Below are 23,092 nucleotides of genomic sequence, written 5' to 3' on the forward strand. Positions count from 1 at the left end.
CACGCCACAGGAAACCATTTAACTGCAAACAGATCGTCTAACGACTCACGGAAAGCTAAAGGAAATTGCGTGTCCGCAAGGGGTTTTGATGCCAAACTACGGACTGTTCTCTCAGGTAACACCTAAGTGAAGTCCTTGGTGGATCCGCGTTCTTGAGCTTAGAAAATACCGAACGAACTACCAAGAGCACCAGAATAATCGCCTCCTCCTGAGGAACTAGCCTTTCTAGCCACACCAGACAGCACGTCCTACAACCACCTTGCCCCCAACAACCAAACTCCAGGGCCATACAACCTCTTCTAGGGAAATGTTCTATCTCCTGGTCTCGCGCGATCTCGCGCCTTCGAGGAAGCCAACTGTATCGCGCTCGCCATCAAATCCCCGCGGGAATAGGATTCCTCAGGTCCGGAAAGCCGGGAAATCGCGAGCGGAGGCGGGGTTACCTCGTTGAGCGTGAAGGCGGAGCCAGCTCCGAGGGGCAGGCTCGAGGCGGGGAGAGGGGCGGGGCTCCAGGGACCTGTTGATCGCAGGTGTCACTGGTTTGACTGGCCCCTGGGTATTGGGGCGTGTGCGCATGCTCCGCTCGCAGGGTCGGGCTTTGGGCGGCGGAGACCAGCCTCCTCTGCTCCAGTTCTCGGTGAGCCTCGGTACGTACGGTGGCAGCAGTCCGTGTGTCTGGTGGGTGTCGGCGTGAAGCGGAGCTGGGCCAGCGGGAGGTAGCTGTGTGGGAGTGGAAGGCCGGTATTTCTCTACCTGGACCGCACTCTCCTCGCGCGAGGAGGGTAGAGCTCAAGGTAAGTCTCCGAAGCCAGCCTTGTGGTTGGAGATCCAGCGACCTGCGACCCCCGCGGGCCTGACCGGGACACTCTCATTCTAGCCCCAGAGCTTGTCCCTCCCCTCGCAGCCCGGCGACCTCCTCCGGCCCCGGCCCTCAGGGCACACACACACTCTCTTCGCTGGGCGGTTCAGGCGCCAGAGGTCGTGCAGCCCTCTCGCCCCTTGTCGTCCCTTCTCGTAGCGTCTGGCGGAGATGCCTCAGGCCAGGCTGGAGGCGCGCGCGAGGCGGGAGGTGGTGCTGTACTTGCAGGGTCCTGGTTGTTATTGCTGCCGTGTTTGAGGGCGGCGACGGGGCAGAAGCTGGAGTCCTGCTGGTGTTATGAATATTACCCTTACTTGGCTCCTGCCCCTGCCTGTCCAGGCCATATTGCCTCGCCTGAGCACACAGTTTTTTACTTAAAGGGGTCCAGGATGGTTATGCTCCCTCCTTGGAGAAGAGAGATGACTGGACTCGTGAGATTCTTGGGGTGGTGGGTGGTGGTTTCTCAGTGGTAGTGGTGATGTAGATAAAGTTAATGTTTAGCTTCTAAAGGGCGGCTTACGGGGCATTTACCAAACTATTTTTAAACAGTGTTGGAGAACAGGAAGTACGTGCACAGGTGTAATAGGGAGGGTTTCTAAAACCTGCAATCTGAGGATCTTTCGAGGTTTGTAACCCTACTACAAGGTTTTCTTGATCAATGCAAAGTATGCAGGGAATTACCCGTTGGACAGCAAAGTTTTCCGAACGTTTCCTTATCTGGAAATATGTGTGTGTGTGTGTGTGTGTGTGTGTGTATATAAATATGTGTATTTTGCAAAGAATATCTAAGGCTATTTTTGAGGTAGATTTAATAGTAAACCTGTAGTCCCAGCTACTTGGGAGACTGAGGCAGGAGAATTGCTTGAACCAGAGCTTGCAGTGAGCCGTGATCGCTCCACTGCACTCCAGCATGGGCGACAGAGCGAGACTCCGTTTCCAAAAAAACAAAAACAAAAACAAAAAAACCCAGTAAACTTAGGAAGGAAGGTTTTTGTGATCAAGATCTGATTCACTTTTAGTTCTTTAAAGAAAAGCCTTGCTGGTTTTCACTATTTAAAGTGAGTAGCAAGTGCTAACACAAAATATCTGATGGAAGTGAACTTTTAGTTACATTTATACTTGTTAGTTTTATTTTCTGTTCTTTTCAGTTCCATGATGATGGTCTAAGCAAAGACCCTTAGTCCTGTTAAAGATACATTTAAAAAACAAAACAAAACAAAACAAAACCCAAAGGGAACAAAACTTATTCTGCAAAAGTAATATATGATTTATCTGCTGTTGTCATAAGAATTCCAAATAAACTCAGTGTAAGTAGTAGTTAATTATAGTCTGAGAAATAAGGTTTTTGTTTTGTATCTCAGTGGCTTTTAAAATAAGCTCCTTGATACAATTTGTGCAGGTTCGTGATTACTGGTGATAAACCATGAAAGTGATTTATTAAGATTTTTTCATTAATGAAACTAGTAGGTGTGTGTATCTCTTCCTAACGTGTAAAAAAGAGACTAAGAACCGGCCTTTCCTTTTTCCTACGAATTTTAAAAAGTATTTTAAAAAATGTATATAGATTGTGTAAGTTCATAGAAGTTAAAAAAATATTTTAAAAAATGTATGTAGATTGTGTAAGTTCATGGAATTTGACACTAATAATCAATTCATTAATATTATTTTCACTAAACGATGCACAAGATAGTTTTAAAAAAGATATTTTAATGGGAAGGGAGACTTTTCCACCTAGTTTATTCTTTTCCTTAAAGAAAAAAAAGAAAAATCATAGTTCTCTTAAGACCTGCCATTTGTGCTGTGATTCAAGTTCTTTTATGTTGTTTAGTGTTAGATGTTTATTTTAAGCTCTGCAGTATCAAGAAATACAATTTCGGTACCATATGGTTTGCAAGTTTGTTTTAGCAAGACAAAGTTTAAAAATGAAAATTTTATCTCATTTAAGGTTACATATAGCTTTAAAAGCCAAAATCAGGATTATTTTCCCTCCTGGAACTGTTTGGAACTCTCTTACTGGGGTAGAAGGGGTACATTGCTTTACCCTACAACTTTCCAAAAACATATTTGATCTTTATAAAGTGATGGATTAAACTATCCTACAAAGATATTTAGTTACTAAAATACTTAGAAGATCCTTTTTGACAGCTTTAACTATATGGTATTTCTTGTAGAACTCAAAAACAACCTTTAGAAAGCTGGGTAGTTTATATATTGCATCTGGAAGCATTTTGAACACAGTGTGCTTGGTGTGCTAGGGCCAGAATGATTGCCAACTTAGCTTACTCTGCTCATGAGCTCTTGTTTTAAGGAAGGAAGTGTGCTGATTTATGTCATCTTTGCAGAGCTAGGTAGAAATAATGATGTCACAAATAATAGTATTATTATATTGTTAGTTTTATACAGATAATTTTAGAAACTTTTGCATTACAGTATTTGCACATAAAAGGAGCAAGGAATGGATGCAACCTGCTCTGCTACAAGTAAAAATCCTCAAAGGTTAAATTTTAAATAACTTTATGTAATATCATAATCTTTGCAGGTTATACATTTTTTAAAATTCATAAGAATACCATAGATACCATGTACAGTATATAGAATATTTAGGCAAATAATATTCTAGCTCTTCCAAGTTAACTCATATCCTCTATCAGGAATTGTTGAACCAAAAGCCCATGATTAGAACTGTGGTCTGTGGTTAGAATTGAGTTTTAATATAATTGGTTTTCTTTGTGATCTTAGTATTTTTTTCTTTTTCTTTTTTTATGCTATGAATTTTATTTTGTTCATTTACAAACATTATTCATAGAAGGCTTCATTAGGCCACCAAAGATGTCCATGATACAAGAAAAGGCTACAAACCATTGCATCTGGCTAAAGAATTTTGATTTTACGTGAGACTTTAGAAGAGTTGCTTCATATACTCATCTTTGTAGTTCATCGGATTTTTTTTCTGCAGAATAAACCTTATTCCAATATCTTAGCTATTTTTATGAGCAACAAAAAAGGTCAATTATTTGAGGTGTCATGGTATTTTTGAATTAATTTGAAGATAATTACATCAGTCTCCAATTTTACACATATTACAAAAAAGAAGTTATTTTTTGTTTTGTTTTTTTTGTTTTTTTTTTTTTTTTTGAGACGGAGTCTCGCTCTGTCGCCCAGGCTGGAGTGCAGTGGCCGGATCTCAGCTCACTGCAAGTTCCGCCTCCCGGGTTCACGCCATTCTCCTGCCTCAGCCTCCGGAGTAGCTGGGACTACAGGCGTCCGCCACCTCGCCCGGCTAGTTTTTTGTATTTTAGTAGAGATGGGGTTTCACCGTGTTAGCCAGGATGGTCTCGATCTCCTGACCTCGTGATCCACCTGTCTCGGCCTCCCAAAGTGCTGGGATTACAGGCTTGAGCCACCGCGCCCGGCAAAAAAGAAGTTTTAAGAAATACCCTTCCTAGGCCGGGCGCCGTGGCTCAAGCCTGTAATCCCAGCACTTTGGGAGGCCGAGACGGGCGGATCACAAGGTCAGGAGATCGAGACCACCCTGGCTAATACGGTGAAACCCCGTCTCTACTAAAGAATACAAAAAACTAGCCGGGCGACGAAGCAGGCGCCTGTAGTCCCAGCTACTTGGGAGGCGGAGGCAGGAGAATGGCGTAAACCCGGGAGGCGGAGCTTGCAGTGAGCTGAGATCCGGCCACCGCAGCAACTCCAGCCTGGGCGACAGAGCCAGACTCCGTCTCAAAAAAAGAAAAGAAAGAAATACCCTTCCTTTGGAAGTTTTTTACTGCTGCGCTTTTCTGAGTTAGAGGTATTCCATAAACATTATTGACCTCCTATTGTATGCTAGGCATAGTGCTAAACACTAGAAAGTAAAAAGTTAATTAGATAATGTTGGCTGGGCACTGTGTCTCACGCCTGTAATCCCAGCACTTTGGGAGACTGAGGCAAGTGGATCACTTGAGGCCAGGAGTTTGAGACCAGCCTGGCCAACATGGTGAAACCCTATCTCTACTAAAAAATAAAAAAATTAGCCAGGTGTGGTGGTGCACACCTGTAGTCCCAGCTACTAAGAGGCTTGAGGCAGGAGAATCACTTGAACCCGAGAGGTGGAGGTTGCAGTGATCCGAGATTGTACCATTGTACTATAGCCTGGGCGACCGAGTGAGACTCTGTCTAAAAAAAAAAAAAAAAAAAACAAAAAAATCATTAAGTAGTTATTTTTTTGAAAACTTGTACATTTGTTGAAAATTTCTAAATCAAATCTCTGTTGCTGACATTGTTATTTCAGTCACTTTATCTTTCTTTCTGATCCATTGACTGCTAACATTTTAACTCAGTTTTCTCTCTCTCCTTTCTAGTCCAGAAAAGTTTTGTTAATGAACATTTACAACAATTCTTATTGAAAATCCACTTATAATGTGAAGCATCCCCAAACATTCATTGTATAAATTAGGTTTTTCATATACTAGTTATTCTTAAACTAGGATAGCTCCATAACAAAAATTGCTTATCATTTACTAAGAACCGCTACTAAAATTTTAAATTTAAGAAATTGACATTTTGTTGAACAGTTTATCTGATCTCATTAATCTGAATTAAAGCAATAGTTAAGTTTAATATATCAGTTTAAGGTATTTCCTTAAAGAAAGCAAAATTGAATATAAAATATATAATACACCTTCTGCTTTTTTCTAAATCCTTGTTGATACTGTTAAAAATCATTTTACGTGGAAGATAATGTTATTATAATTAGCCTGCATTCATTGAATGCCTATGTTTTGGCCATTTATTGGGTATTTTATACATGGTTTATGATTCTTACAATAGCCTTATGAACCTTTTTATATTGATTTTGATTATAGATGATGAAACTGATACATTTTTAATGATTGAGTAGTTGAGCAATGTGTTGTAAATTTTATATCAGAAGAAGAATAAAATATCTATGGGAATTATAAGGTCACTATCAGGGTATGGATTCCATCCTTGTCAAGAACCCATCAGGGTATTCTTTGCCCATCAGATACCTCATGCTTTGGTTTTTTCTTAACTCCTCAGCCTGCATAATAAACTGTTGCCCCTCTCATGGTTCCCCTCCCCATACTTAGGTGAGCAGATTGTTTGAGCCCTAGATTTTTCCTCCTATATGGTGCTGCCATATAGGCATGAGATAATGCTCCTCCTTTGTCAGTGTAGTACTGACACTGACCTACCTGCCAGATGGTAGGAAATTGTCCTATACTTTAGTGCCTAGGTTGTCTTTGTTAGGAACACTGTTTTTTCCAAAGGGTTTGTTGTTTGAGATTTTACTTTATTTCCTGAGCTTCCTTTAATAAATATTTGATGAAAACTTAACCATGCACTGTGTTCTGTTCTAGATGCTTGCGATTTGCTTTACATTCTAAGTGGATTTGGAGAAGAGACAATAAAGAATAAACAGTCAATTCTATAATATATTTAGAAGGAGAAAAGTGCCAAGGAGGAAAGAAAAAGTAGAGCAAGGTAAGAGGAATTGGGAAAGTGTGGTACAGATTGTGATGGTTTGCAATTTTAAGTAAGTGTAGGCCTCATTTAAGTGATTTTTTTTAGCAAAGCAATTATGAAGGGAGGGAGGGCAAAGCCATGTGGGCATCATGGGGGGAATGTGTTCCAGGCAGGGGAATGACCAGTGCAAACAATATAGAGAACAGAAGTTTGCATGGTGTGCAGGAATGAGAAGGAGACTGATGTGGCTGGAATGGGAAAGCCAAAGGTCAAGTAGTTGGATGAGGGGCTGGGCAGATAGTGACCTTATGATTTAATTTTAGAAAGATCTCTGTCTACTACCCGGAATAGACTTATATGTTACTGTGTAAGGGTAGAAGCCAGGAGACAGACAGCTATTTTTTAATCCACACGAGATGTGATGATGGCCAAGACCAGAATTGTTGAAGTGGAGGTGGTGAGAAGTGGTCAGATCCTGAAATATGAGAGAAAAAGGAGTCAAAGATGACATCAAGATACTTGTTCTCAGCAACTGGAAAGATAAAGTAGCCATTGACCGAGATGGGGAGGAAGGTATAGATAAAATAAGAGTTCAGTTTGGGGCTTTGTCAAGGCAAATAAGTGTTAGGTTATTGCTGACTTGAGATAATTTTCTTCTGGAGATCATGTCTTAAAGTAGACTACCATAAGCCATTTTCTTTTTGACTATGTCCTATATTCTGGATACATGTGTATGCTTGTCTTTTGCTAGTTAGTTACTAGTGGAAACTGGTGAATAGGTAAAAGCAGCATGAAATAAATCACAGTTTTTTGTTAGACACAAAGAAATAGAGCAAAAAAATGGAAACATTGAAAATTACTCAAAATTTACTGTTTTTTTTTGTTGGAGTATTACAGTCTTTTTGCTTATTAATTTTATTTTCTGTCTTTGTTGTATAAATTTTCTACTGTAGTCTTCTCTAATTCCTCCATTTCTAGAGTGACAATGGTTTTATACATCAAAGAATGTTTATTCTTCAATTATACCTTCCTTAGTATAATCCTTTAGCTTTATAAACACAAAGTTACTTCTATAATGAAAGATATTTCTTCTTTTTTCTGACACTATCTACTTGAAGATAAAAGTTTTTTTTGTATTGCTTCAACTTGGTATAACTCTTCTGTTTGCTATCTAGTTATCTAAAATAAAATCTTAAATACTTCTACTAGTAAGATGAGCAGTTGTAGCATATCATCAAGAAGTCCTCAGTTTATCTTTGAGGAGCTGTTAGTGAAAAGATGTTAATATGAAGTTTTACTTTACAGTTTGATGTCTAGGCCTGTGTACTGTTAAGAATATCTTTGCATAGCAGTGATTCTCTACTAATATGGAATTATGGATATTTCTAATTTTCTTTATGTAGTATTTCTGTGGTATTTCAGAAATCTAATGAATAAGTACTATTTGATAATCAAAAAAAAATCAATACACATAAAAGAACAAAGAGTCTTATGGCTTTATCAACCATTATATTCGTTTCCTAGGGCTGTTGTAACAAAGTACCACAAACTGGGTGGCTTAAATGACAGAAATTTATTCTCTCACAGTTCTGGAGCTAGAAATCCAAAATCCAGTTGTCAGTAGGATTGGTTCCAACTGAGGGCTCTGAATGGAATCCTTCCTTGCCCCTTCCTAGCTTCTGACAGTGGCTGTTCATCTTTGGTGTTCCTTGACTTGCAGCTTCATCCTTCTAGCCTCTGCCTCTGTCATCATTCTCTCTCTTTCTCTTTTTATAATGACTGCTACCAGTCACATTGGATTAGGGCCCACCCTAATGACCTCATCTTAATCTGATAACATTTGCAAATGCCCTGTTTCCAAATACTTTGACATTCACAGGTCTGGGAGTTAGACATGTGTTTTTGGGAGACACAATTCAACCCATAATAGGTATAATGAATCAGGTTTAAGATGCAGTTATCATTTACCCAGAGCATTCTAGTAGCCTGATAAAGTTATTGGATGTTAGAATTACTGGATGTTAGAATTTGAACAAATTCCATATAGTGTCATCCCCTTTTGGGGGAAAACACCTATTACATAATTTATATGGCATGGTATAGATTACTTAACTAATTATGTATTGGGCTTAAGTTTTGGAAGGAGAAAAGATAGTCTGATAGTCTTGTCTGAGGTAATGAAGGAGAGTGGCTCTGGAATCTTGCCTTTTGAGATAAAATTATTGCTGGTAAAGCACTGACTCATAAGAAAGCAGCAGTGACTTATTTTCTTTCTTTTCTTTCTCTCTCTCTCTTTCTCATACTTCTGATTAATTTTAAAGTTCAAATTTAAGTTTTTTATTTTTAAATATTTTATTGGAAAGTATTAATAACTGATATTAAGCACTTAATAAAGTTAAAAATTTTGTTTTTTTCTTATTTAAGCCTTACAGAAATTTTAATAACAGTAAATGTTGTAATTATCCTTATTTTACAGGCAAATGTGGATATATGTTTATAACTGCACAAATGAATTCTGAAGGGACACATAAGACATTGGTAGTGGTTGCCTATGGGGAATATAATTGATATGGGGGAGACTTGGTTTTCCTTATATGCTCTTCTATACTGTTTAAAAAATTATTTACAAAAATGTATACTAAAAGAGGGAAATTGCTGAGTTTTTCCTTTTAGCTGGACTATTACCTCTTTTAGGAAGAAGCAGTGATCTATCAAATTGTATTGACACATTCAGTAGATCTGCTACTGAAGTACTTATTTACATTGGAGTTAAAAACACAAATGCAGTTTGACAAATATAAATTCTTAGAAAAAGTAAGTTCTACTCTTTTATTTGGGGATATATTATTTTACTTATTTCATATTTGCAGTGTTGTAGAGTAATGCAGTTGCTTTTAACAAGCCATAAGTGAACTTCTGAGAATTTCATTCAGTGTTAACAGTTTAGGAGAATATAAGATGCTTTGAAGTGATTCTGCCATTTTTCTCACGTTTTTCTTTAAGAATTTCTTAAGCATTATGAAATATATTTATGTATTTAAACTTTTAGAAATTTTTGCTGTTAAGGAAAAAATTATTCATGACAATTGTTAAAGACGGTAAGGAAGACACTTGTTACAGATAGATATAGGGAGCACTGCAGTGGAGTCTTGCAGTTGGGGAAAGAGATTGGGCTCTACTCTGTATACTACAAGTAAAAACGGGAATTTATAGACAATGATATGGGTGTGGTTGGTGGATGGAAAATTACTAGAGGGCAACATTAGGAATAAGAGGATTCTGGCCAAACTGACCTAACAGGATTCTTGTTGAAGGCAGGCCAGGGTGATCAGACATCACCTGGAGGATGGTGAAGGATGAGGAACCTAATCAGGTATGAGGGTGATCAGATAAGGAGAATGGCTGGCTTGACTTAGTAGGACTTTTGCTAAAATTGGACAACATAGAGACAAACAAAGCAGTCCAAAAGTTGAGGAATAGATGAAAAAGAACACGGAATAGGTTGAGTAGAGTTTGATCAAGGAGGGAATCTTTGTCAATATTTTCTGACACCTGTATCTGAAAATATCAAATAGTTACTTGTATTAGTCCCATTCAGAAAATTAAAACTGTCGTATTACATTAGAATTAGTATTAGTGGCAGGGGCGCAGTGGCTCATACCTGTTATATCAGCACTTTGAGAGACTAAGGCAGGAGGATTGCTTGGGCCCAGGAGGTCAAGGCTGCAGTGAGTCATGATCAGGCCAGTACACTCTAGCCTGGGTGACAGAGTGAGACTCCAACTCAAACAAAAACAAAAAACAAAACAAAACAAAAATATTAGTAGACCTTAAGGAGCCACCAGGGGAAGATAAATTATCTGGTGTTGGAAGTTGCCACTGTCCCTAGGCTTAAATTCCAAAGACAGGAGCCCAAGAGCTGGAGCCACCAAGCCTGACCTAGAACCTTAGAGGCCTTTCTATAAACGGGGAACTTGAGCCTTCGAGGAGAATATGCCAGAGATAGCACCAGGGCAGAGAGAGAAGGGGAGAAATACCTTGGCTTCTCTCCTCTGTTTTTGATTTTCTGGCAGTGCCTCTCATTGGCTGAAATGGGCCAGAAATGGATTCACAGGGATCCTGGGAAATGTTTGCAGAGATCAGCTCTGTATGGTTGTCCCATACAGAGCAGAGCAAAGGAGAGAGGGGGATGATTTTGAAACCAAAGATGAACATAAACTGCATCGCACTGAAAACTTACCACAATATACAATAGCACCTTGCACTTCTCTTCTAGTGCCACACTAAAGAAGCAAACACTTTTAAGTCTTTCAACTGATTGTTCTATAGTTTTATTTATATTTCTAAATATGAATTCTGTATTGCTATTTGGTGATTTTTCAAGCTTAAATTAACATTAATTTTCTATGATGATGGATATCAATTTAGTTCTTTTGTTTTCTTCCTTATTGTTGCAATAGAATTGTATCTTTTTTAAATTTTAAATTTTGTGGATATGTAATAGTTGCACATCTTTATGGGGTACATGTGATATTTTGATATAAGCCTACAGTGTATAATGATCAAATCAGGGTTGATGGGATGTCCATCGCCTTGAACGTTTGTTTTTTTGAGTTAGTAGCATTCTAATACTACCCTTGTAGTTATTTTGAAATATACAATAAATTACTGTTAACTTTAGTCACCATGTTGTGCTACTGAACACGAGAACTTATTCCTTCTAATTGTATTTTTGCACTTTAACCAACCTCTCTTTATCCCTCCTCTCCACTTCCTTTCCCAGCCTCTAGTAATCGTTATTCTACTCTCTATCTCCATGAGATTGTTTATTTATTTTTTAGCTCCCACATATGAGTGAGTACATGGGATATTTGTCTTCCTGTGCCTGTCTTACTTCACTGAATATCCTTCAGTTCCATCCATATTGTTGCAGTTGACCAGATTTCATTCTTTTTTATGGCTGAATAATATCCCCTTATGTATACATACCATATTTTCTTTATCCATTCATCCATTGGTGGACACTTAGGGTGATTCCATATCTTGGCTATTGTGAATAATGCCACAATAAACATGGGAGTACAGACATCTCTTTGATATACTGATTTTCTTTCTTTTGGATATATACCACTAGGGATTGCTGGATTTTACATTGCTTCTTTTTCTCCTGGAACGCATGTAATAAAAAAAAAATAAATATATTCCCACTATTTTTTATAATTATTTTTATGATTTAAATCATTTCAATCACTTTATTATACTTCTTTATAATAAAATAAAAGATGTATATTTTTCCCTTGTGGATTATGTTATACATACAATTACTTTGGGAACCAGTAAATCTGAACTTTCACTGTCTCCATGTTCAGTATCTATATGCACATAATAAATTTTAAGAAATAACTAAAACCTAAGAAGTTAAAAGTTTATTATATGTATCTTTTAGTGAGATAAGTTGAGCATGAGTTAAGGTGCCCAATTAAAGGAAGCTTAAATTACACCAATATTTTGAGTTGCTCCTTTGGCATCTGGAGATTTTTGTAGTAAACCTAGAAAATAGAATGCAGTAAGATGTAGGACAGGTGAAGGGTATGTGTCATTATCTTGTAAAGTAGGAGGAAGGCAATTGTGAAAGCAGAACTGGGAAAGAACTACAGACTAATTGTTAGCCAGATCAATTCTAGGAAAGTGTAAATTTGGAAGTGGCAGATCTGTAAATTGATTCCTTTAAATCTAAGCATACCTTTAATCTCTGGGAAAATCATTATGTTTTCTTGGATTTGCATATCCCAATTTGAAGATTTCTGCCTTTAAATATAAGAGAACCAAGATTTTAGGGTTGGTGAAAAGTCAAAAAAGGAGAAGGTGACTTGCTAGAGGACAAGTTAGAAATCGCAACTAATAAGAGTTTCCTCTCTGGTACTTCTGTGTTCATGATCCTCCTGATGTGCTTCTAGAATCTTTACCTTCCACATTATTTTTCTTAGTGCTACTAGGGTCACCTTAAAACAGGTCTGATCATCATAGGTGCTTTGGTTAGAGGTAAAAGTGTTATATTGGCCCTTAAGGTATTTAATGTCGAATTTTAGCTCTACTACTTACAGTCTGTAAAACCTGGAGTCCATTAAACTTCTCCTGACCTGATATTTCTTACAGTGTCAAAAGAAGGAAAAAAGTTAGTTTAGTTTAGTGGCTTTCATACTTTTTTGACCATGACTCAAAGTAGGGAAGATGATTTGCGTCACAGTCTAAGTACCTATATCCATATAGTATTTTATTGGAGACCTGAATTTCTTTTTAAATATTTTTATTTTATTTTATTTTTTGAGATGGAGTCTTGCTGTGTTGCACAAGCTGGAGTGCAATGGTGTTATCTCGGCTCACTGCAAGCATCACCTTCTGAGTTCAAGCAATTCTCCTACCTCAGCCTCCTGAGTAGCTGGGATTACAGGTGTGTGCTACCACACCTGGCTAATTTTTGTATTTTTAGTAGACACGGGGTTTCACCATTTTGACCAGGCTGGTCTTGAACTCCTGACCTCGTGATCCGCCCACCTTGGCCTTCCAAAGTGTTGGGATTATAGGCATGAGCCACCACACCTGGCCTGAATTTCTTTAAACAGAACCGATGTGTAAATGCTACATTAAGCCCAAAGCAGCCTTGTTTTATTATATTACACAGTGTTAACAATGAACTGTTAGAATGCAAATTACTATATACTAGCCAAAAGAATATCATGACTGTCACATTTTAAACTTGTGTTTCTTAGCATGTATGAGGTTTAGAATTATTTAACAATGCAACCCAGTGCATTTAAATATTGTGGAGTTAGGGAGGGAGGTTAGTTATAAATATCTTTATAGATCTGGTTTAAAGCTATGGTTGGGGAGGCTGAGGTGACTAGAATTTGTGAAGCAGAATGCTAGAAGGGAAAGAATTTCACAGAGAGAAAACCCTGGCAGTCTGCATAAGAGTGCCCTTGAATCTCTCGCTGGGAACTGGGTACACGGAGAAACTCCAGGAGGCTGGGGAAAGGAGTACTTGAAAGTTGAACAAGGGAAATTTGAAACTATGTTGAATAGAATAAAATTGAACACAATATAGCAGACTGTGTGGGATTTAAACTAAGGCAGTGTGGAGGGAAATTTATAACACGAAATGCTTATATTAGAAAAGAAGAAAGCTCTAAGCTTTTATCAGAAAAATGGAAAAAGAAGAGCAAATTAAGCCCAAAGTAAGCAGAGAAAAAAAAAATAATAGAGTTCTGGAAACCAATGAAATAGAAAACAGGAAAGCAATAGAAAAAAAAAATCAGTGAAATGAAAAGCTGATTCTTTGAAAGTATCAATAAAATTGATCCCTAGCCAAGACTGATCAATAAAAGAGAAGATACAAATTAACGGTATCAGGAGTGAAAGAATGGACATCATTGCAAACCTTTCCAACATTAAGGGGATAATACAGAGTATTGTGAATTTTTTGGCCAATAAATTTGACAACTAGGTGAAATGGGAAAGTCCTTTAAAGACACAAACTATGAAAGCTCACTCAAGAAGAAGTAAAAACCTAAGTAGCACTTTCTATCAAAGAGATTAAATTTGTGATTTAAAGTATTCCCATAAAGAAAATTCTAGGCCCACATAGTGCTACTGATGAATTCCACCAGTCTTTTAAGAAGAAATAATAGCAGGTCTTCATAAACTCTTCCAGAAAATTAAAGAGGAGAAAACCCTTCCCAGTTCACTTTATGAGATGATTATAACTCTAATAACGTCCGAGCGCTGTGGCTCACACCTGTAATCCCAGCACTTTGGGAGGCCGAGGTGGGCGGATCATGAGGTCAGGAGATTGAGACCATCCTGGCTAACATGGTGAAACCCCGTCTCTATTAAAAATACAAAAAATGAGCCGGGCGTGGTGGTGGGTGCCTGTAGTCTCAGCTACTTGGGAGGTTGAGGAAGGAGAATGGCATGAACCTGGGAGGCGGAGCTTGCAGTGACCCGAGATTGACTTAAAACTCAATAATAATGAAACAGGAAAGGTTCCCTTGTTCCCCCTTGCAGGGTGTGCGATGGTGGTGTGACTCGCTTCTTCAGTGTCCCCCTGCTCAGACCTCTAAGGGAACATACAGATGGTCAGGCTTTGGGGCTCTGATCCCATGGCAGTGTCTAGGGGTGAATGTTTACAGCTCCTGAAGCCCCAGTGAGCGTGTGTTACAGGGTGGCTCTTTTAGTCTGCCTATAGGCACTTGTGTTAACCAGCTCAATTAGACCCTCGACCTTGTCACAAGGACAGAGGGCTTTTTGTATCCCAGGTTTCTTCCCTTGGTGTAGGGGAAGAATCGGATCACATGTGGTCTTGGAGAATGAGTGTAAAGTTTTATTGAGTCAAAGTAGCTCTCAGCCGGTGGGGGAGCCAGAAAGGAGATGGTTTTCACCTAGAGTCGGGCTACTAGTTGGCCCCGGCCAAACTCCGCCTCTTCCCGGTGATCGATGACCTGGTGGTGTGCGGGTGCCTTTTGGTGTGCTTTTGTGCTGGCATGCTTCTTTTGACGACCAGCGGCTCGCATCTTCTCTTGACATCCGGCGGCCTGTGTGTGTGCTCGCTAGGGTTTCGGGTTTTTATAGGCCCAGGATGGGGGCGTGGTGGGCCAGGGTGGTCTTGGGAAAGGCAACATTTGGGCACAAAGGCAGGAGTGCCTGTCCTCACCCTAGGTCCATGGAGGTGGAGCCCTAGCCAGTGATCACAACCTCCTCTACCCAGCACTTCCCTTCCCCGCTTCCATATCATTTAAAGGAACCATGCTCTTCCCTTCCCAGTACTCCTGTGTCAATAACACATACAACCCAATACAATACTGAGTAGAAGATTTGAATATGTATTTCTCTGAAGATATATGAATGGCATATATCTTCATAAAGCTACTCCATATCATTAGTCATTACAGAAATGCACATTGTAACTGTAATGTGATACTGCTAAACACACCCACTAGAATAGTTTAACTTAAAAAGACTTACAGTAACAATTGTTGAAGATGTGGAGTAGTTATAACTCTCCTATATAAGGGGGGAATTAAAAATTGTATAGTATTCAAAAACTTAGGAAAGCACTTTGGCAATTTTCTATAAAGTTAAGCATACATTTACAGTACAACCTAGCAGTCCCACTGCTAGGTATTTACAAGAGAAATGTGTCCACAGAAAGACTTGTACTTGAATGTATGTAGGTACTTAATTCATAATAACCCCAAAATGGAAACAACTCTAATTAATCTACCTACTAGTAAAGAGATAAGCAAAAGAATATTACTCCGTAATAAAAAGGAATGTACAACTACTGATTTGTACAGCAATACAGATGAAACTCAAACGTATGAGTTCATTTATGAGAAATTCTAGAAAAGTTGAAACTAGGACAGAAAGTGGATCAGTGTTTCCTTGCGGGTTGAATGTATTAATTTTCTATGCTACGTAACAAATTACCATAACTTTAACAGCTTAAAACAATGCACATTTATTATTTCACAGTGTTAGTAGGTCAGAAGTCTAGGTCGTTTTTAACTGGATTCTCTGCTCTCTGTCTTACAAGAGTGGTCGAAGCATCAAATGACCTGGCCTTTTATCTGGAGACCCTAAGGAAGAAGAATCTGCTTTTGGGTTCATTCAGGTTGTTGGCAGAGGTGTTTCCTTATAGGAGTGAGGTTCCTGTTTCTTTGTTAACTGTCAACCAGGATCTGTTCTCTCATGTTAAGGCCCCTTCCACCTTCAAAGCAGCAATGGCACATCAAGTCTTTCTCGTGCTTCAAATCTCTCTTTTTCTGTCACCAGCCAGAGAAAGCGCTCTGCTTTTAAGGATTCATGTGATTACATTAGGCCCAACCAGATAATCACCATATTTTTAGGTCAACTGTGCCATATAACGTAACGTGATAATGGAATAGATATCTTGTCATATTTACAGGTTTCTATAGGGTATGAAATCTGGGGATGGGGGATGGATGCACTTTTGGAATTCTGCCTACCATAGTGAGGAATGTTACTGATTGTGAAGGGGCACAGGAGAGCTTCTCAGGGTGATGGAAATGTTCTATAGCTTGGTTCTGGTAATAGTTACATGACTGTAGGTTTGTCAAAACTTACTGAACTGTACTCTAACAGGATGAATTTTGTTGATTGCAACTTACACTTCAAAAGCTGGTTAACTTAAACATCCTATGTACAAAAATATTGTACATAGGAAAATTAGCTGTCACTGAGATACTAGTGACCTCTAAATGGTTTAATTTGTATCTTATCGAATAGAAAATAGACTAAAATAGAAATAGAAAAAATAATATAAAATAGAAGAAAGAGTAAGGAAAACTACAGTTGTGTGTGTAAGTAGATTTAGAGGAATAAAAGGGAGGAAGGAGTTAATTACTAGCTGTTCCTCTAGACCTTCTGTTAGAGTTAGTTTCCTTCTGCTCTGCCTTCCTTTTTGCTACCCAGGTATTCTGCCTGGGGATTATAAATCTGAATGGTCTTAGCAACATCAGCTCTAAACCTCTGTCAGATACAATAGCAATTGTGCACAACATAGACTATAGTGACTATCTGCTGTCATCCATCCAGCCATCTATATATGGTACCATTATGTGAAATAAAGACTGAAATAATACTGTCCTTTTGGCTCCAGTGTAATAATTACTACCATAAACCTGGTGTTTCTGATATTCTTTCAGGCTGCCACTTTTCTCACTTGCATGCCCTTTCTTTACCATTTCATCTATTCTTATGGTTTCTTATGTTTATATGTTCATGACTTGAAAATCCATTATGTTCAACCCTAAACTCTTCCCCAGGATTACCTTTTGAATTTTAATGTTTACTGGATCTCACCCCTTGAATGTTCTGTAGAATCTCTTTCATTTTATCCCAAATGGAACTCTATTTTCTCTCAAACAAGCTCATTTTCCTATAAATGCTATTTGAGTTGGTGTAACAGTCCTACTACCATTCACTATAGAAACCTGGGAACTTTCTTTACTTTCCTGTCTGCTTCATAGGTTTTGCTGACCTTACATCTGAAAGAGTATCATATTCATCCCCTGTTCCTGCTACCACTGCCCTTGTGCAGGCCCATGCCATCTCTCCTCCGCATTCCTTCACCAGCCTCCCAATTTATCCCTTTTACTTGCAGATTAATTTACCTCAAATTCATCTGATTCATTGCCATGGTCTGTTTATACCACAAGTCTGATTGTAATTTCCCTGCTTAAAACCAACAAAAGGTTTTTGCCACCTATTAGGTGAAGTCTAAATTTCTTATGTGACCTTCAAGACCAGCCATGATCTGACCCCTGGTTCTGTCTCCCTCATACTTTATTGTGTATATTACTTGATTACTTGGTTCATAGCATTTCTTTGAAATACATCTTGTCCTCCCAACATACACATGAAACTTGTGCTCATTTTTCATTTTATAGTAAGATGTAACCTCTCTAAGAAGCCTATTCTGCTTCCACATGGATCTTATGCTATAATATGCATATCTCTGACTTTGCATAATTACATGTTTTGTTCTTTTTTTCTTTGGGCTTCAACTGCACATAACTGAGTTAATATTTTTTTATTTTCTAAGTTGGCTGTCTAACCCTGTTTCAATTATACATATATACTCCTCCTTGCTCAGGTGATCATATAATGCATATGTGTTTTCACACATACATTGTTTTACCAAAGTGAGATCATATTAAATTCCTGCATTTTGCCTTTGTCACTCAAAAACACTGTTGTATTTTCCCCTAATGTGGTCTTGTGGTCTGTCTCTGGAGAGTGGCTATAAACACTACCCTGTCCCTGACAGGACTTCAGAGCTCTGGTCATTGGTGTTTACAGTGTGCCTTTCACAGGATACTTCTTTATCCTGGCATATGACCTAATGCCTTAGTGTCCATGACCCTTGATAGGTGTCTCTCACAGGAAACTTGTTTATACTGGCAGATGCTCTTGTAGCTCTTGTCTTACCTGTGTTGAGTTTATTCCTATCTAGATAGCCATTCTCTAGGAGAGTCCTGACCAGAAAATAAGTTGGATTCCGCTGTTATTGGGTGAGACACACAGGATACAACTCACCGAAACACATGAAATAACAGAAGCAGTGTTACTTACAAATTGAGAGAGGAGAGGGCAGCATGCCTCCTATGGCCAACTAGAAGTGGGGAGCCACCAAGACACGCATATTCAACCACTGGGTGGGGAGCAAGAGACAGAGAGCGAGGGGAACCTGTGGGCCAAAGCTTTTATTGGAGTCCAGGATATTACCTAGGTGGGTTTCCTGCAGGGAGTTCTAATTGGTGGGTTTAGAGTAAGTGGGTACATGTTTCATGGAGTCACTGTGACTGAAAGGTGGTCACTGTGGCATATCTGCATAGCCCATGCAGGCTGTGTGAGTCAGTAGGTCAAGTCAAGGGGCTTGTATTTCACTGACCACCTATAAAGAGGTGGTAACTAGGAAGCAGTTGTGTGAAGTAGATATCTGGATTGACCACACTGAGGAACTAGGAGGCAGAAAACTGGAAACTGTCAAGGGTAACTGAGCACTGCTTCTGGTATGAGAAAGTCCAACTTATGTTCAAAGTGAATGCAGAGGTAACATAAAATTATAGGAATTCACTGCAAACACCCTGTTAGCAATTATGTTCCTACTGATGGATATTTACTTTATTTCCTTCATTATTTACTGGTACAACCGAATGTACCTCAATAAAAATAGTACTTTTATTTCTGGGGTATAGATTCTCAGTATTGAGTTTTGGAGGTTGAAGTGTGTTTTAAATTTTAATAGTTGTTGCCATGTTGATTTAATATTGCCAGAGGGTATAATAGTATGATTACATTTTTTTATTAGCAGTGAAAGAAGGTACTTCTTCCCTTTTATCCTCACCAATAGTATTTTAATATTTTTGCCAGTCTGCTAGAAATGAAGCAGCTTTCAACTACTGTACTATAATGCCTCTGGTTTTGGAGGTCCCCAGGATCCCTCCCACCTGACAGATTTGTTGATTCTCTAGCAGGGCTCACAGGGCTCAGCATATAGTTGTATGCATTGGTGTGATTTATTACAGTGAAAGGATATAAAGCAGGATCAGCAAACAGAGAAGGAGCAGGAGGTGAAGTCTGGAGGAAACCAGGCACAAACTTCCAGTTGTCTTCTGCCAGTGGAGTCACACAGGGCACACTGATTTCTCCAGCAATAGATTTTGTGATGACATGTATAAAATGTGTACCAGGAAGCTCATTAGAGACTCAGTGCTTAACATTTTATTATGGGGTGGTCACATAAGCATCCTCTGCCTGGGACATACCAAAATCCCTGAGTTCCAGAAGGAAAACAAGTGTTCAGGATAAACATTTTGTCTGTGCAGTTTAAGTGCAGTGACTCACTCTTATCAGGGTCGTAGAAAGCCTTCCCAAATCTTGAATTCCCAAAGGTCAGCCCTGCAAGCAGACCACTGTAAGGATGGCAGTCTCAGGAGTGCTATGTAAAGTCTTTTCTTTTAATCTTTTTAAAAATCAGCTTTATTGAAATGTAATCGCATACCATACAATTCACCCTTTAAAAGTGTAAAATTCAGTGGTTTTTAGTATATTCACAGAAGTATATGTATATTACCACAGTCAATTTTGGAACATTTTTACCACCTCAGAAAGAAACTCTACCTTTAATGATCACCCCTCATGTTTCTATAACCCCCACTTCTCCAGTCCTAAACAACCATTAATCTTCTCTCTATCTTAGTAGATTTCCTAGTTGTGGACATTTCATATGAATGGAATCATATAATATGTGATCTTTTGTAACTGACTTCTTACACTTTGCTTAACTTTTTTAATGTTCATTCATGTTGTAATATGCGTCACTACTTCCTTTTTATGGCTGAATAATATTCCACTATATGAATATACATAACACATTTTGTTTATCCATTGATTGGTTGATGGACATTTGTTTGGGTTGTTTCCACTTTTTGACTGTTATGAATATGCTCTGTTAGCTATTTTCTTCACAGCCTCCCAAATATTTATTGAGAGAATAAATATAGACTCACGCTTGCATTCTCATAATAAACTGCATTATTCTTTTCAAGAGTATGTTATTCCTTTGACATATTGATTCTGTTTGCTAGCATTTTATTTATTATTTTTGTAACTATAATCATGTCACATTCATACGAGGTTTATTATGTTTTGATATGAAGGATATGTTAGCCTTATGAAATGATTTGGGGTTACTTTCTATTTCATTTTCCCTGTGGCCTGCAGAGATCTAACACTAGAATTAACTATTATTTGAAGTCTAGATGAAATTTAACTTTGAATTTATCTGACCCAGATGCCATTTAACATGGGAGAACTTTTATCTCTTTTCCATATTCTTCTAAACTAGCCTTTTTAAGCTTTTCATTTTTTCTTGTATTAATTTTGGTAATTTGTATTTTGTAGGAAATTACCTGTTCCTTTAGATTTTCAAAGTTATTGCCATAAGAAAGAAAGAAATATTCTTACCATTGCTTATGTGTCTGGTCATTTCTCCTTTATCAATTTCGTTAGTGTTTATGTTTCTCTCTCTTTTTTTTTTTTTTTTTTTCACCTTTATCAGGCTTTTTGTAAAGATGTTGTCAGTTTTTGTAAAATTTTACTTTGGGATTTATTTTTTCTATTGTTTGACTATAAATTGACTTGTAAATCTGTTTTCTTTTTAGTATTTAGGTTTCACAGTTTTCATCTTCTCTTTTTTCCTACATCATGTTTGAATTCTTTGAGTTACACATCCTGTTTTTATCTGAGTTTCTCAGTCTCTAATTCTGGGAAATTCTTAATCATTTCTAGAGATATTTACTTATTTCCCTTCCTGAGAATCTTACTAGATATTGACATTTAAATATTTTAACAATGTCTCATACCTTTTGAGAAGTGTTTATATTTTCTGCTTCCTTATTCCTTTTTTAATGCTTTGTAGGAGAATTGCTTGGCCTGAACTTGTTGCTCACTAGTATGTTCTTGCCCTGTATTCTTTTTTTTTTTTTTTTTTTTTTTTTTTTGAGATGGAGTCTTGCTCTGTCGCCCAGGTGGGAGTGCTGCGATCTCCGCTCACTGCAAGCTCCGCTGCCTGCCGGGTTCATGCCATTCTCCTGCCTCAGCCTCCCTAGAAGCTGGGACTACAGGTGCCCACCACCACGCCCGGCTACTGTTTTTGTATTTTTAGTAGAGACAGGGTTTTACCGTGTTCGCCAGGATGGTCTCGATCTCCTGACCTCATTATCCGCCCGCCTCGGCCGCTCAAAGTGCTAGGATTACAGGCGTGAGCCACCGTGCCCGGCCCGAAATGTGTTTCTTAAATAATGGGACTTAAAAGTCAAAATACTCCTTGATCCATGAACTGCAGAATGGTTATTGCAAGGATGAAAGCGACATTCATCTCTTTGTACATCACTATCAAGAAATCTTGGGTAACCAGGTGCATTGTCAATAAACAGTAATATTTTGAAAGGAATCTTTTTCTGAGCAGTAGGTCTTCAACTGTGGGCATAAAATATTCAGTAAACCATGCTGTAAACAGATGTGCTGTCATCCAGGCTTTGTTGTTCCATTTGTAGAGTATAGTCAGTCTAGATTTATCATGATTTTTAAGGCCCTAGAATTTTCAGAATGGTAAGTGAGCATTGGCTTCAACTCGAAGTCAACAACTGCATTAGGTCCTAATAAGAGAGTTGGCCTGCAGCTGGAAAGGCGGCGGCCCCCTCGCCCGTCACGCAACGCACATTCGTGGGGAACCTGGTGCTAAACCATTTGTAGACGACCTGCTTCTGGGTCGGGATTTTGTACATAGCAGAGCAGCTCCCTCACTGCAATCTATTGAAAGTCAGCCCTCAACACAAGGTTGGAAAAAATTAAAAAGTAATTAAAAAAAAAAAAAAAAAAAAAAAGAGTCAGCCTGTCCTTTGAAGCTTTGAAGCCAGGCATTGACTTCTTTCTGACTGAGAATGTCCTGGATGGCATCTTCTTCTATCTGTCCATATCACTGTCAGTCTTCAACTGTTTCTTCAACAGATGACAGTCTTCATCTGTCAAACAGTTGATGACTGTTTCTTCTTCAACACTGAAAATCTGCTAATTAGTGTAGCCATCAGTTAGCTAGATCTCTGGATAATTTGCTGTAGCTTCTCCATCAGCATTTGCTGACTCACCTAGTATTTTTATGTTATGGAGGTGGTATCTTTCCTTAAACCTCCTGAACCAACCTCTTCTAGCTTCCTACTTTTCTTCTTTAGCTTCCTCACCCTCTTTTTCTCAGCTTTCATAGAATTAAAGAGCGTTAGGGCCTTGCTCTGGATTGGGCTTTGGCTTGAAGGAATGTTGTAACTGGTTGGATCTTCTGTCCAGGCCACTCAAATTTTCTCAATATCAGCAATAAGGGAGTTTCGCTTTCTTATCATTCAGGTGTTTACTTGAGTAGCACTTTTAATTTTCCTTCAAGAGCTTTCCCTTTGCTTTCACAACTTGGGTTACTTACTGTTTGGTGTAGGAAGCCTACCTTTCCACCTGTCTCGGCTTTCAACATGCCTTCCTCACCAAGCTTAGTCATTTCCAACTTTTAACTGAAAATAAGAGACTTGCGACTCCTTTTACTTGAACACCTAGGGGCCATTGTAGGGTTATGAACTGACGTCATTTCAATACTGCTGCATCTCAGGGAATAGGGAGGCCTGAGGA

The 23,092-nt window shown here is 38.6% G+C and overlaps 1 protein-coding gene across 3 annotated transcripts in view; it reads left to right on the forward strand.

The window, feature by feature from the left end:
* Positions 1-568: 568 nt before the first annotated feature.
* USP53 (ubiquitin specific peptidase 53) overlaps positions 569-23,092 on the forward strand; it is a 75,540-nt gene continuing 53,016 nt past the window's right edge. For 2 of the 3 annotated variants that reach the window (XM_010364864.2, XM_030915454.1), the window contains exons 1-2: positions 591-794; positions 6,229-6,352. The gene's annotated coding sequence lies outside the window, so the exon portion shown is untranslated. Of the gene's footprint in view, positions 795-6,228; positions 6,353-23,092 lie in introns of all 3 variants that reach the window. The other variant, XM_030915448.1, reaches the window with a different exon arrangement.

The sequence above is a fragment of the Rhinopithecus roxellana genome, chromosome 2, assembly GCF_007565055.1.
Source record: "Rhinopithecus roxellana isolate Shanxi Qingling chromosome 2, ASM756505v1, whole genome shotgun sequence".
Lineage (NCBI taxonomy): Eukaryota > Metazoa > Chordata > Mammalia > Primates > Cercopithecidae > Rhinopithecus > Rhinopithecus roxellana.